Below are 13477 nucleotides of genomic sequence, written 5' to 3'. Positions count from 1 at the left end.
TAGAAAGTTCAAGATTGACTATTATTTGGCCAAAAATATGTTCCTTGGATCAAAATAGACTTATTTTTTGGCTGACGTAACATTAGGAGTCTTTGAGTATGTATAGAAATTTCAAGATTGACTATTATTTGTCAAAAAATATGTACCTTGAGTCAAATATGGCCTTTTTTTTTGGCTGACGTAACATCAGGAGTCTCTTAGTATGTATAGAAAGTTCAAGATTGACTATTATTTGGCCAAAAATATGTTCCTTGGGTCAAATATGGACTTATTTTTTGGCTGATGTAACATAAGAAGGAGTCTTTGAGTATGTATTGAAAGTTCAAGATTGACCATTATTCAGCCAAAAATATGTTCTTTGGGTCAAATATGGACTTATTTTTTGGCTGACGTAACATAAGAAGGAGTCTTTGAGTATGTATAGAAAGTTCAAGATTGACTATTATTTGGCCAAAAATATATTCCTTGGGTGAAATATGGACTTATTTTTTGGCTGACGTAACATCAGAAGTAGTGTTTGAGTATGTATAGAAAGTTCAAGATTGACTATTATTTGGCCAAAAATGTGTTCCTTGGGTCAAAATGGACTTATTTTTTGGCTGACGTAACATCAGAAGGAGTCTCTAAATATGTATAGAATGTTCAAGATTGACTTTATTTTGGCCAAAAATATGTTCCTTGGGTCAAATATGGACTCATTTTTTGGCTGACGTAACATCAGAAGGAGTCTCTGAGTATTTATAAAAAAGTTCAAGATTGACTATTATTTGGACAAAAATATGTTCCTTGGGTCAAAAATGGACTTATTTTTTGGCTGACGTAACATCAGGAGTCTTTAAGTATGTATAGAAAGTTCAAGATTGACTATTATTTGGCCAAAAATATGTTCCTTGGGTCAAATATGGACTTATTTTTTGGCTGACGTAACATCAGGAGTCTTTGAATATGTATAGAAAGTTCAAGATTGACTATTATTTGGCCAAAAATATGTTCCTTGGGTCAAATATGGACTTATGTTTTGGCTGACATAACATCAGGAGTGTTTGAGTATGTATTGAAAGTTCAAGATTGACTATTATTTGGCCAAAAATATGTTCCTTGGGTCAAAAATTGACTTATTTTTTGGCTGACGTAACATCAGGAGTATTTGAGTATGTATAGAAAGTTCAAGATTGACTATTATTTGGCCAAAAACATGTTCCTTGGGTCAAATATGGACTTATTTTTTGGCTGACATAACATCATGAGTCTTTGAGTATGTATAGAAAGATCAAGATTGACTATTTTTTGGCCAAAAATATGTTCCTTGAGTCAAATATGGACTTCTCTTTTGGCTGACGTAACATCAGAAGGAGTCTCTTAGTATGTATAGAAAGTTCAAGAATGACCATTATTTGGCCAAAAATATGTTCCCTGGGTCAAATATGGACTTCTTTTTTGGCTGACGTAATATCAAATGGAGTCTCTGAGTATGTATAGAAAGTTCAATATCGAGGATTCTATTGCCGTAAATATTTTCCCTGGGTCAAAATAGACTTATTTTTTGGCTGACGTAACATCAGGAGTCTTTGAGTATGTATAGAAATTTCAAGATTGACTATTATTTGTCAAAAAATATGTTCCTTGAGTCAAATATGGCCTTTTTTTTTTGGCTGACGTAACATCAGGAGTCTCTTAGTATGTATAGAAAGTTCAAGATTGACTATTATTTGGCCAAAAATATGTTCCTTGGGTCAAATATGGACTTATTTTTTGGCTGACGTAACTTCAGGAGTCTTTGAGTATGTATAGAAAGTTCAAGATTGACTATTATTTGGCCAAAAATATGTTCCTTGGGTCAAATATGGACTTATTTTTTGCCTGACGTAACATCAGAAGGAGTGTTTGAGTATGTATAGAAAGTTCAAGATTGACTATTATTTGGCCAAAAATATGTTCCTTGTGTCAAATATGGACTTCTTTTTTGGCTGACGTAACATCAGAAGGAGTCTTTGAGTATGTATTGAAAGTTCAAGATTGACCATTTTTTGGCCAAAAATATGTTCTTTGGGTCAAATATGGACTTATTTTTTGCTTGACGTAACATCAGGAGTCTTTGCGTATGAATAGAAAGTTCAAGATTGACTATTATTTGGCCAAAAATATGTTCCTTGGGTCAAATATGGACTTAGTTTTTGGCTGACATAACATCAGGAGTCTTTGAGTATGTATTGAAAGTTCAAGATTGACCATTATTTGGCCAAAAATATGTTCCTTGGGTCAAATATGGACTTATTTTTTGGCTGACGTAACATAAGAAGGAGTCTTTGAGTATGTATTGAAAGTTCAAGATTTACCATTATTTGGCCAAAAATATGTTCCTTGGGTCAAATATGGACTTATTTTTTGGCTGACGTAACATCAGAAGGAGTCTCTTAGTATGTGTAGGAAGTTCAAGATTGTCTATTATTTGGCCAAAAATATGTTCCTTGGGTCAAAATAGACTTATTTTTTGGCTGACGTAACATCAGGAGTCTTTGAGTATGTATAAAAATTTCAAGATTGACTATTATTTGTCAAAAAATATTTTCCTTGAGTCAAAAATGGACTTTTTTTTTGGCTGACGTAACATCAGGAGTCTCTTAGTATGTATAGAAAGTTCAAGATTGACTATTTTTTGGCCAAAAATATGTTCCTTGTGTCAAATATGGACTTCTTTTTTGGCTGACGTAACATCAGAAGGAGTCTCTTAGTATGTATAGAAAGTTCAAGAATGACCATTATTTGGCCAAAAATATGTTCCCTGGGTCAAATATGGACTTCTTTTTTGGCTGACGTAATATCAAATGGAGTCTCTGAGTATGTATAGAAAGTTCAATATCGAGGATTCTATTGCCGTAAAATATTTTTCTTGGGTCAAATATGGACTTCTGTATGGCTGATTTAACATCAGAATGAGTCTTTGAGTATGTATTGAAAGTTCAAGATTGACCATTATTTGGCCAAAAATATGTTCCTTGGGTCAAATATGGACTTTTTTTTTGGCTGACGTAACATCAGAAGGAGTCTTTGAGTATGTATTGAAAAATCAAGATTGACCATTATTTGGCCAAAAATATGTTCCTTGGGTCAAAATGGACTTATTTTTTGACTGATGTAACAATAGGAGTCTTTGAGTATGTATAGAAAGTTCAAGATTGACTTTATTTTGGCCAAAAATATGTTCCTTGGGTCAAATATGGACTTATTTTTTGCCTGACGTAACATCAGGAGTCTTTGAGTATGAATTGAAAGTTCAAGATTGACCATTATTTGGCCAAAAATATGTTCCTTGGGTCAAAATGGACTTATTTTTTGACTGATGTAACAATAGGAGTCTTTGAGTATGTATAGAAAGTTCAAGATTGACTTTATTTTGGCCAAAAATATGTTCCTTGGGTCAAATTGGACTTATTTTTTGACTGATGTAACAATAGGAGTCTTTGAGTATGTATATAAAGTTCAAGATTGACTTTATTTTGACCAAAAATATGTTCCTTGGGTCAAATATGGACTTATTTTTTGCCTGACGTAACATCAGGAGTCTTTGAGTATGAATTGAAAGTTCAAGATTGACCATTATTTGGCCAAAAATATGTTCCTTGGGTCAAATATGGCCTTTTTTTTTGGCTGACGTAACATCAGGAGTGTCTTAGTATGTATAGAAAGTTCAAGATTGACTATTATTTGGCCAAAAATATGTTCCTTGGGTGAAATATGGACTTATTTTTTGGCTGACGTAACATCAGAAGTAGTGTTTGAGTATGTATAGAAAGTTCAAGATTGACTATTATTTGGCCAAAAATGTGTTCCTTGGGTCAAAATGGACTTATTTTTTGGCTGACGTAACATCAGAAGGAGTCTCTAAATATGTATAGAAAGTTCAAGATAGACTTTATTTTGGCCAAAAATATGTTCCTTGGGTCAAAATGGACTTATTTTTTGACTGATGTAACAATAGGAGTCTTTGAGTATGTATATAAAGTTCAAGATTGACTTTATTTTGACCAAAAATATGTTCCTTGGGTCAAATATGGACTTATTTTTTGCCTGACGTAACATCAGGAGTCTTTGAGTATGAATTGAAAGTTCAAGATTGACCATTATTTGGCCAAAAATATGTTCCTTGGGTCAAATTTGGACTTATTTTTTGGCTGACGTAACATCAGGGGTCTTTGAGTATGTGTAGAAAGTTCAAGATTGACTATTATTTGGCCAAAAATATGTTCCTTGGGTCAAAATAGACTTATTTTTTGGCTGACGTAACATCAGGAGTCTTTAAGTATGTATAGAAAGTTCAAGATTGACTATTATTTGGCCAAAAATATGTTCCTTGGGTCAAATATGGACTTATTTTTTGGCTGACGTAACATCAGGAGTCTTTGAATATGTATAGAAAGTTCAAGATTGACTATTATTTGGCCAAATATATGTTCCTTGGGTCAAATATGGACTTATGTTTTGGCTGACATAACATCAGGAGTGTTTGAGTATGTATTGAAAGTTCAAGATTGACTATTATTTGGCCAAAAATATGTTTCTTGGGTCAAAAATGGACTTATTTTTTGGCTGACGTAACATCAGGAGTATTTGAGTATGTATAAAAATTTCAAGATTGACTATTATTTGTCAAAAAATATTTTCCTTGAGTCAAATATGGACTTTTTTTTTGGCTGACGTAACATCAGGAGTCTCTTAGTATGTATAGAAAGTTCAAGATTGACTATTTTTTGGCCAAAAATATGTTCCTTGTGTCAAATATGGACTTCTTTTTTGGCTGACAAACATCAGAAGGAGTCTCTAAATATGTATAGAAAGTTCAAGATTGACTTTATTTTGGCCAAAAATATGTTCCTTGGGTCAAATATGGACTCATTTTTTGGCTGACGTAACATCAGAAGGAGTCTCTGAGTATTTATAAAAAAGTTCAAGATTGACTATTATTTGGACAAAAATATGTTCCTTGGGTCAAAAATGGACTTATTTTTTGGCTGACGTAACATCAGGAGTCTTTAAGTATGTATAGAAAGTTCAAGATTGACTATTATTTGGCCAAAAATATGTTCCTTGGGTCAAATATGGACTTATGTTTTGGCTGACATAACATCAGGAGTGTTTGAGTATGTATTGAAAGTTCAAGATTGACTATTATTTGGCCAAAAATATGTTCCTTGGGTCAAATATGGACTTATTTTCTGGCTGACGTAACATCAGAAGGAGTCTCTTAGTATGTGTAGGAAGTTCAAGATTGTCTATTATTTGGCCAAAAATATGTTCCTTGGGTCAAAATAGACTTATTTTTTGGCTGACGTAACATCAGGAGTCTTTGAGTATGTATAAAAATGTCAAGATTGACTATTATTTGTCAAAAAATATTTTCCTTGAGTCAAATATGGACTTTTTTTTTTGGCTGACGTAACATCAGGAGTCTCTTAGTATGTATAGAAAGTTCAAGATTGACTATTTTTTGGCCAAAAATATGTTCCTTGTGTCAAATATGGACTTCTTTTTTGGCTGACGTAACATCAGAAGGAGTCTTTGAGTATGTATTGAAAGTTCAAGATTGACCATTTTTTGGCCAAAAATATGTTCTTTGGGTCAAATATGGACTTATTTTTTGCTTGACGTAACATCAGGAGTCTTTGCGTATGAATAGAAAGTTCAAGATTGACTATTATTTGGCCAAAAATATGTTCCTTGGGTCAAATATGGACTTATTTTTTGGCTGACGTAACATAAGAAGGAGTCTTTGAGTATGTATTGAAAGTTCAAGATTTACCATTATTTGGCCAAAAATATGTTCCTTGGGTCAAATATGGACTTATTTTTTGGCTGACGTAACATCAGAAGGAGTCTCTTAGTATGTGTAGGAAGTTCAAGATTGTCTATTATTTGGCCAAAAATATGTTCCTTGGGTCAAAATAGACTTATTTTTTGGCTGACGAAACATCAGGAGTCTTTGAGTATGTATAAAAATTTCTAGATTGACTATTATTTGTCACAAAATATTTTCCTTGAGTCAAATATGGACTTTTTTTTGGCTGACGTAACATCAGGAGTCTCTTAGTATGTATAGAAAGTTCAAGATTGACTATTTTTTGGCCAAAAATATGTTCCTTTTGTCAAATATGGACTTCTTTTTTGGCTGACGTAACATCAGAAGGAGTCTCTTAGTATGTATAGAAAGTTCAAGAATGACCATTATTTGGCCAAAAATATGTTCCCTGGGTCAAATATGGACTTCTTTTTTGGCTGACGTAATATCAAATGGAGTCTCTGAGTATGTATAGAAAGTTCAATATCGAGGATTCTATTGCCGTAAAATATTTTTCTTGGGTCAAATATGGACTTCTGTATGGCTGATTTAACATCAGAATGAGTCTTTGAGTATGTATTGAAAGTTCAAGATTGACCATTATTTGGCCAAAAATATGTTCCTTGGGTCAAATATGGACTTTTTTTTTTGGCTGACGTAACATCAGAAGGAGTCTTTGAGTATGTATTGAAAAATCAAGATTGACCATTATTTGGCCAAAAATATGTTCCTTGGGTCAAAATGGACTTATTTTTTGACTGATGTAACAATAGGAGTCTTTGAGTATGTATAGAAAGTTCAAGATTGACTTTATTTTGGCCAAAAATATGTTCCTTGGGTCAAATATGGACTTATTTTTTGCCTGACGTAACATCAGGAGTCTTTGAGTATGAATTGAAAGTTCAAGATTGACCATTATTCAGCCAAAAATATGTTCCTTGGGTCAAATTTGGACTTATTTTTTGGCTGACGTAACATCAGGGGTCTTTGAGTATGTGTAGAAAGTTCAAGATTGACTATTATTTGGCCAAAAATATGTTCCTTGGGTCAAAATAGACTTATTTTTTGGCTGACGTAACATTAGGAGTCTTTGAGTATGTATAGAAATTTCAAGATTGACTATTATTTGTCAAAAAATATGTACCTTGAGTCAAATATGGCCTTTTTTTTTGGCTGACGTAACATCAGGAGTCTCTTAGTATGTATAGAAAGTTCAAGATTGACTATTATTTGGCCAAAAATATGTTCCTTGGGTCAAATATGGACTTATTTTTTGGCTGATGTAACATAAGAAGGAGTCTTTGAGTATGTATTGAAAGTTCAAGATTGACCATTATTCAGCCAAAAATATGTTCTTTGGGTCAAATATGGACTTATTTTTTGGCTGACGTAACATAAGAAGGAGTCTTTGAGTATGTATAGAAAGTTCAAGATTGACTATTATTTGGCCAAAAATATATTCCTTGGGTGAAATATGGACTTATTTTTTGGCTGACGTAACATCAGAAGTAGTGTTTGAGTATTTATAGAAAGTTCAAGATTGACTATTATTTGGCCAAAAATGTGTTCCTTGGGTCAAAATGGACTTATTTTTTGGCTGACGTAACATCAGAAGGAGTCTCTAAATATGTATAGAATGTTCAAGATTGACTTTATTTTGGCCAAAAATATGTTCCTTGGGTCAAATATGGACTCATTTTTTGGCTGACGTAACATCAGAAGGAGTCTCTGAGTATTTATAAAAAAGTTCAAGATTGACTATTATTTGGACAAAAATATGTTCCTTGGGTCAAAAATGGACTTATTTTTTGGCTGACGTAACATCAGGAGTCTTTAAGTATGTATAGAAAGTTCAAGATTGACTATTATTTGGCCAAAAATATGTTCCTTGGGTCAAATATGGACTTATTTTTTGGCTGACGTAACATCAGGAGTCTTTGAATATGTATAGAAAGTTCAAGATTGACTATTATTTGGCCAAAAATATGTTCCTTGGGTCAAATATGGACTTATGTTTTGGCTGACATAACATCAGGAGTGTTTGAGTATGTATTGAAAGTTCAAGATTGACTATTATTTGGCCAAAAATATGTTCCTTGGGTCAAAAATTGACTTATTTTTTGGCTGACGTAACATCAGGAGTATTTGAGTATGTATAGAAAGTTCAAGATTGACTATTATTTGGCCAAAAACATGTTCCTTGGGTCAAATATGGACTTATTTTTTGGCTGACATAACATCATGAGTCTTTGAGTATGTATAGAAAGATCAAGATTGACTATTTTTTGGCCAAAAATATGTTCCTTGAGTCAAATATGGACTTCTCTTTTGGCTGACGTAACATCAGAAGGAGTCTCTTAGTATGTATAGAAAGTTCAAGAATGACCATTATTTGGCCAAAAATATGTTCCCTGGGTCAAATATGGACTTCTTTTTTGGCTGACGTAATATCAAATGGAGTCTCTGAGTATGTATAGAAAGTTCAATATCGAGGATTCTATTGCCGTAAATATTTTCCCTGGGTCAAAATAGACTTATTTTTTGGCTGACGTAACATCAGGAGTCTTTGAGTATGTATAGAAATTTCAAGATTGACTATTATTTGTCAAAAAATATGTTCCTTGAGTCAAATATGGCCTTTTTTTTTTGGCTGACGTAACATCAGGAGTCTCTTAGTATGTATAGAAAGTTCAAGATTGACTATTATTTGGCCAAAAATATGTTCCTTGGGTCAAATATGGACTTATTTTTTGGCTGACGTAACTTCAGGAGTCTTTGAGTATGTATAGAAAGTTCAAGATTGACTATTATTTGGCCAAAAATATGTTCCTTGGGTCAAATATGGACTTATTTTTTGCCTGACGTAACATCAGAAGGAGTGTTTGAGTATGTATAGAAAGTTCAAGATTGACTATTATTTGGCCAAAAATATGTTCCTTGTGTCAAATATGGACTTCTTTTTTGGCTGACGTAACATCAGAAGGAGTCTTTGAGTATGTATTGAAAGTTCAAGATTGACCATTTTTTGGCCAAAAATATGTTCTTTGGGTCAAATATGGACTTATTTTTTGCTTGACGTAACATCAGGAGTCTTTGCGTATGAATAGAAAGTTCAAGATTGACTATTATTTGGCCAAAAATATGTTCCTTCGGTCAAATATGGACTTAGTTTTTGGCTGACATAACATCAGGAGTCTTTGAGTATGTATTGAAAGTTCAAGATTGACCATTATTTGGCCAAAAATATGTTCCTTGGGTCAAATATGGACTTATTTTTTGGCTGACGTAACATAAGAAGGAGTCTTTGAGTATGTATTGAAAGTTCAAGATTTACCATTATTTGGCCAAAAATATGTTCCTTGGGTCAAATATGGACTTATTTTTTGGCTGACGTAACATCAGAAGGAGTCTCTTAGTATGTGTAGGAAGTTCAAGATTGTCTATTATTTGGCCAAAAATATGTTCCTTGGGTCAAAATAGACTTATTTTTTGGCTGACGTAACATCAGGAGTCTTTGAGTATGTATAAAAATTTCAAGATTGACTATTATTTGTCAAAAAATATTTTCCTTGAGTCAAATATGGACTTTTTTTTTGGCTGACGTAACATCAGGAGTCTCTTAGTATGTATAGAAAGTTCAAGATTGACTATTTTTTGGCCAAAAATATGTTCCTTGTGTCAAATATGGACTTCTTTTTTGGCTGACGTAACATCAGAAGGAGTCTCTTAGTATGTATAGAAAGTTCAAGAATGACCATTATTTGGCCAAAAATATGTTCCCTGGGTCAAATATGGACTTCTTTTTTGGCTGACGTAATATCAAATGGAGTCTCTGAGTATGTATAGAAAGTTCAATATCGAGGATTCTATTGCCGTAAAATATTTTTCTTGGGTCAAATATGGACTTCTGTATGGCTGATTTAACATCAGAATGAGTCTTTGAGTATGTATTGAAAGTTCAAGATTGACCATTATTTGGCCAAAAATATGTTCCTTGGGTCAAATATGGACTTTTTTTTTGGCTGACGTAACATCAGAAGGAGTCTTTGAGTATGTATTGAAAAATCAAGATTGACCATTATTTGGCCAAAAATATGTTCCTTGGGTCAAAATGGACTTATTTTTTGACTGATGTAACAATAGGAGTCTTTGAGTATGTATAGAAAGTTCAAGATTGACTTTATTTTGGCCAAAAATATGTTCCTTGGGTCAAATATGGACTTATTTTTTGCCTGACGTAACATCAGGAGTCTTTGAGTATGAATTGAAAGTTCAAGATTGACCATTATTTGGCCAAAAATATGTTCCTTGGGTCAAATATGGACTTATTTTTTGGCTGACGTAACATCAGGGGTCTTTGAGTATGTATTGAAAAATCAAGATTGACCATTATTTGGCCAAAAATATGTTCCTTGGGTCAAAATGGACTTATTTTTTGACTGATGTAACAATAGGAGTCTTTGAGTATGTATAGAAAGTTCAAGATTGACTTTATTTTGGCCAAAAATATGTTCCTTGGGTCAAATTGGACTTATTTTTTGACTGATGTAACAATAGGAGTCTTTGAGTATGTATATAAAGTTCAAGATTGACTTTATTTTGACCAAAAATATGTTCCTTGGGTCAAATATGGACTTATTTTTTGCCTGACGTAACATCAGGAGTCTTTGAGTATGAATTGAAAGTTCAAGATTGACCATTATTTGGCCAAAAATATGTTCCTTGGGTCAAATTTGGACTTATTTTTTGGCTGACGTAACATCAGGGGTCTTTGAGTATGTGTAGAAAGTTCAAGATTGACTATTATTTGGCCAAAAATATGTTCCTTGGGTCAAAATAGACTTATTTTTTGGCTGACGTAACATCAGGAGTCTTTGAGTATGTATAGAAATTTCAAGATTGACTATTATTTGTCAAAAAATATGTACCTTGAGTCAAATATGGCCTTTTTTTTTGGCTGACGTAACATCAGGAGTGTCTTAGTATGTATAGAAAGTTCAAGATTGACTATTATTTGGCCAAAAATATGTTCCTTGGGTGAAATATGGACTTATTTTTTGGCTGACGTAACATCAGAAGGAGTCTCTAAATATGTATAGAAAGTTCAAGATTGACTTTATTTTGGCCAAAAATATGTTCCTTGGGTCAAAATGGACTTATTTTTTGACTGATGTAACAATAGGAGTCTTTGAGTATGTATATAAAGTTCAAGATTGACTTTATTTTGACCAAAAATATGTTCCTTGGGTCAAATATGGACTTATTTTTTGCCTGACGTAACATCAGGAGTCTTTGAGTATGAATTGAAAGTTCAAGATTGACCATTATTTGGCCAAAAATATGTTCCTTGGGTCAAATTTGGACTTATTTTTTGGCTGACGTAACATCAGGGGTCTTTGAGTATGTGTAGAAAGTTCAAGATTGACTATTATTTGGCCAAAAATATGTTCCTTGGGTCAAAATAGACTTATTTTTTGGCTGACGTAACATCAGGAGTCTTTGAGTATGTATAGAAATTTCAAGATTGACTATTATTTGTCAAAAAATATGTACCTTGAGTCAAATATGGCCTTTTTTTTTGGCTGACGTAACATCAGGAGTCTCTTAGTATGTATAGAAAGTTCAAGATTGACTATTATTTGGCCAAAAATATGTTCCTTGGGTCAAATATGGACTTATTTTTTGGCTGATGTAACATAAGAAGGAGTCTTTGAGTCTGTATTGAAAGTTCAAGATTGACCATTATTCAGCCAAAAATATGTTCTTTGGGTCAAATATGGACTTATTTTTTGGCTGACGTAACATAAGAAGGAGTCTTTGAGTATGTATAGAAAGTTCAAGATTGACTATTATTTGGCCAAAAATATGTTCCTTGGGTGAAATATGGACTTATTTTTTGGCTGACGTAACATCAGAAGTAGTGTTTGAGTATGTATAGAAAGTTCAAGATTGACTATTATTTGGCCAAAAATGTGTTCCTTGGGTCAAAATGGACTTATTTTTTGGCTGACGTAACATCAGAAGGAGTCTCTAAATATGTATAGAAAGTTCAAGATTGACTTTATTTTGGCCAAAAATATGTTCCTTGGGTCAAATATGGACTCATTTTTTGGCTGACGTAACATCAGAAGGAGTCTCTGAGTATTTATAAAAAAGTTCAAGATTGACTATTATTTGGACAAAAATATGTTCCTTGGGTCAAAAATGGACTTATTTTTTGGCTGACGTAACATCAGGAGTCTTTAAGTATGTATAGAAAGTTCAAGATTGACTATTATTTGGCCAAAAATATGTTCCTTGGGTCAAATATGGACTTATTTTTTGGCTGACGTAACATCAGGAGTCTTTGAATATGTATAGAAAGTTCAAGATTGACTATTATTTGGCCAAAAATATGTTCCTTGGGTCAAATATGGACTTATGTTTTGGCTGACATAACATCAGGAGTGTTTGAGTATGTATTGAAAGTTCAAGATTGACTATTATTTGGCCAAAAATATGTTCCTTGGGTCAAAAATGGACTTATTTTTTGGCTGACGTAACATCAGGAGTATTTGAGTATGTATAAAAATTTCAAGATTGACTATTATTTGTCAAAAAATATTTTCCTTGAGTCAAATATGGACTTTTTTTTTGGCTGACGTAACATCAGGAGTCTCTTAGTATGTATAGAAAGTTCAAGATTGACTATTTTTTGGCCAAAAATATGTTCCTTGTGTCAAATATGGACTTCTTTTTTGGCTGACAAACATCAGAAGGAGTCTCTAAATATGTATAGAAAGTTCAAGATTGACTTTATTTTGGCCAAAAATATGTTCCTTGGGTCAAATATGGACTCATTTTTTGGCTGACGTAACATCAGAAGGAGTCTCTGAGTATTTATAAAAAAGTTCAAGATTGACTATTATTTGGACAAAAATATGTTCCTTGGGTCAAAAATGGACTTATTTTTTGGCTGACGTAACATCAGGAGTCTTTAAGTATGTATAGAAAGTTCAAGATTGACTATTATTTGGCCAAAAATATGTTCCTTGGGTCAAATATGGACTTATTTTTTGGCTGACGTAACATCAGGAGTCTTTGAATATGTATAGAAAGTTCAAGATTGACTATTATTTGGCCAAAAATATGTTCCTTGGGTCAAATATGGACTTATGTTTTGGCTGACATAACATCAGGAGTGTTTGAGTATGTATTGAAAGTTCAAGATTGACTATTATTTGGCCAAAAATATGTTCCTTGGGTCAAATATGGACTTATTTTTTGGCTGACGTAACATCAGAAGGAGTCTCTTAGTATGTGTAGGAAGTTCAAGATTGTCTATTATTTGGCCAAAAATATGTTCCTTGGGTCAAAATAGACTTATTTTTTGGCTGACGTAACATCAGGAGTCTTTGAGTATGTGTAAAAATTTCAAGATTGACTATTATTTGTCAAAAAATATTTTCCTTGAGTCAAATATGGACTTTTTTTTTTGGCTGACGTAACATCAGGAGTCTCTTAGTATGTATAGAAAGTTCAAGATTGACTATTTTTTGGCCAAAAATATGTTCCTTGTGTCAAATATGGACTTCTTTTTTGGCTGACGTAACATCAGAAGGAGTCTTTGAGTATGTATTGAAAGTTCAAGATTGACCATTTTTT

This window comes from Phoxinus phoxinus (genome assembly GCF_949152265.1).
Source record: "Phoxinus phoxinus genome assembly, chromosome: 7".
NCBI lineage: Eukaryota > Metazoa > Chordata > Actinopteri > Cypriniformes > Leuciscidae > Phoxinus > Phoxinus phoxinus.
Note: the sequence above shows the minus strand (reverse complement) of the source record.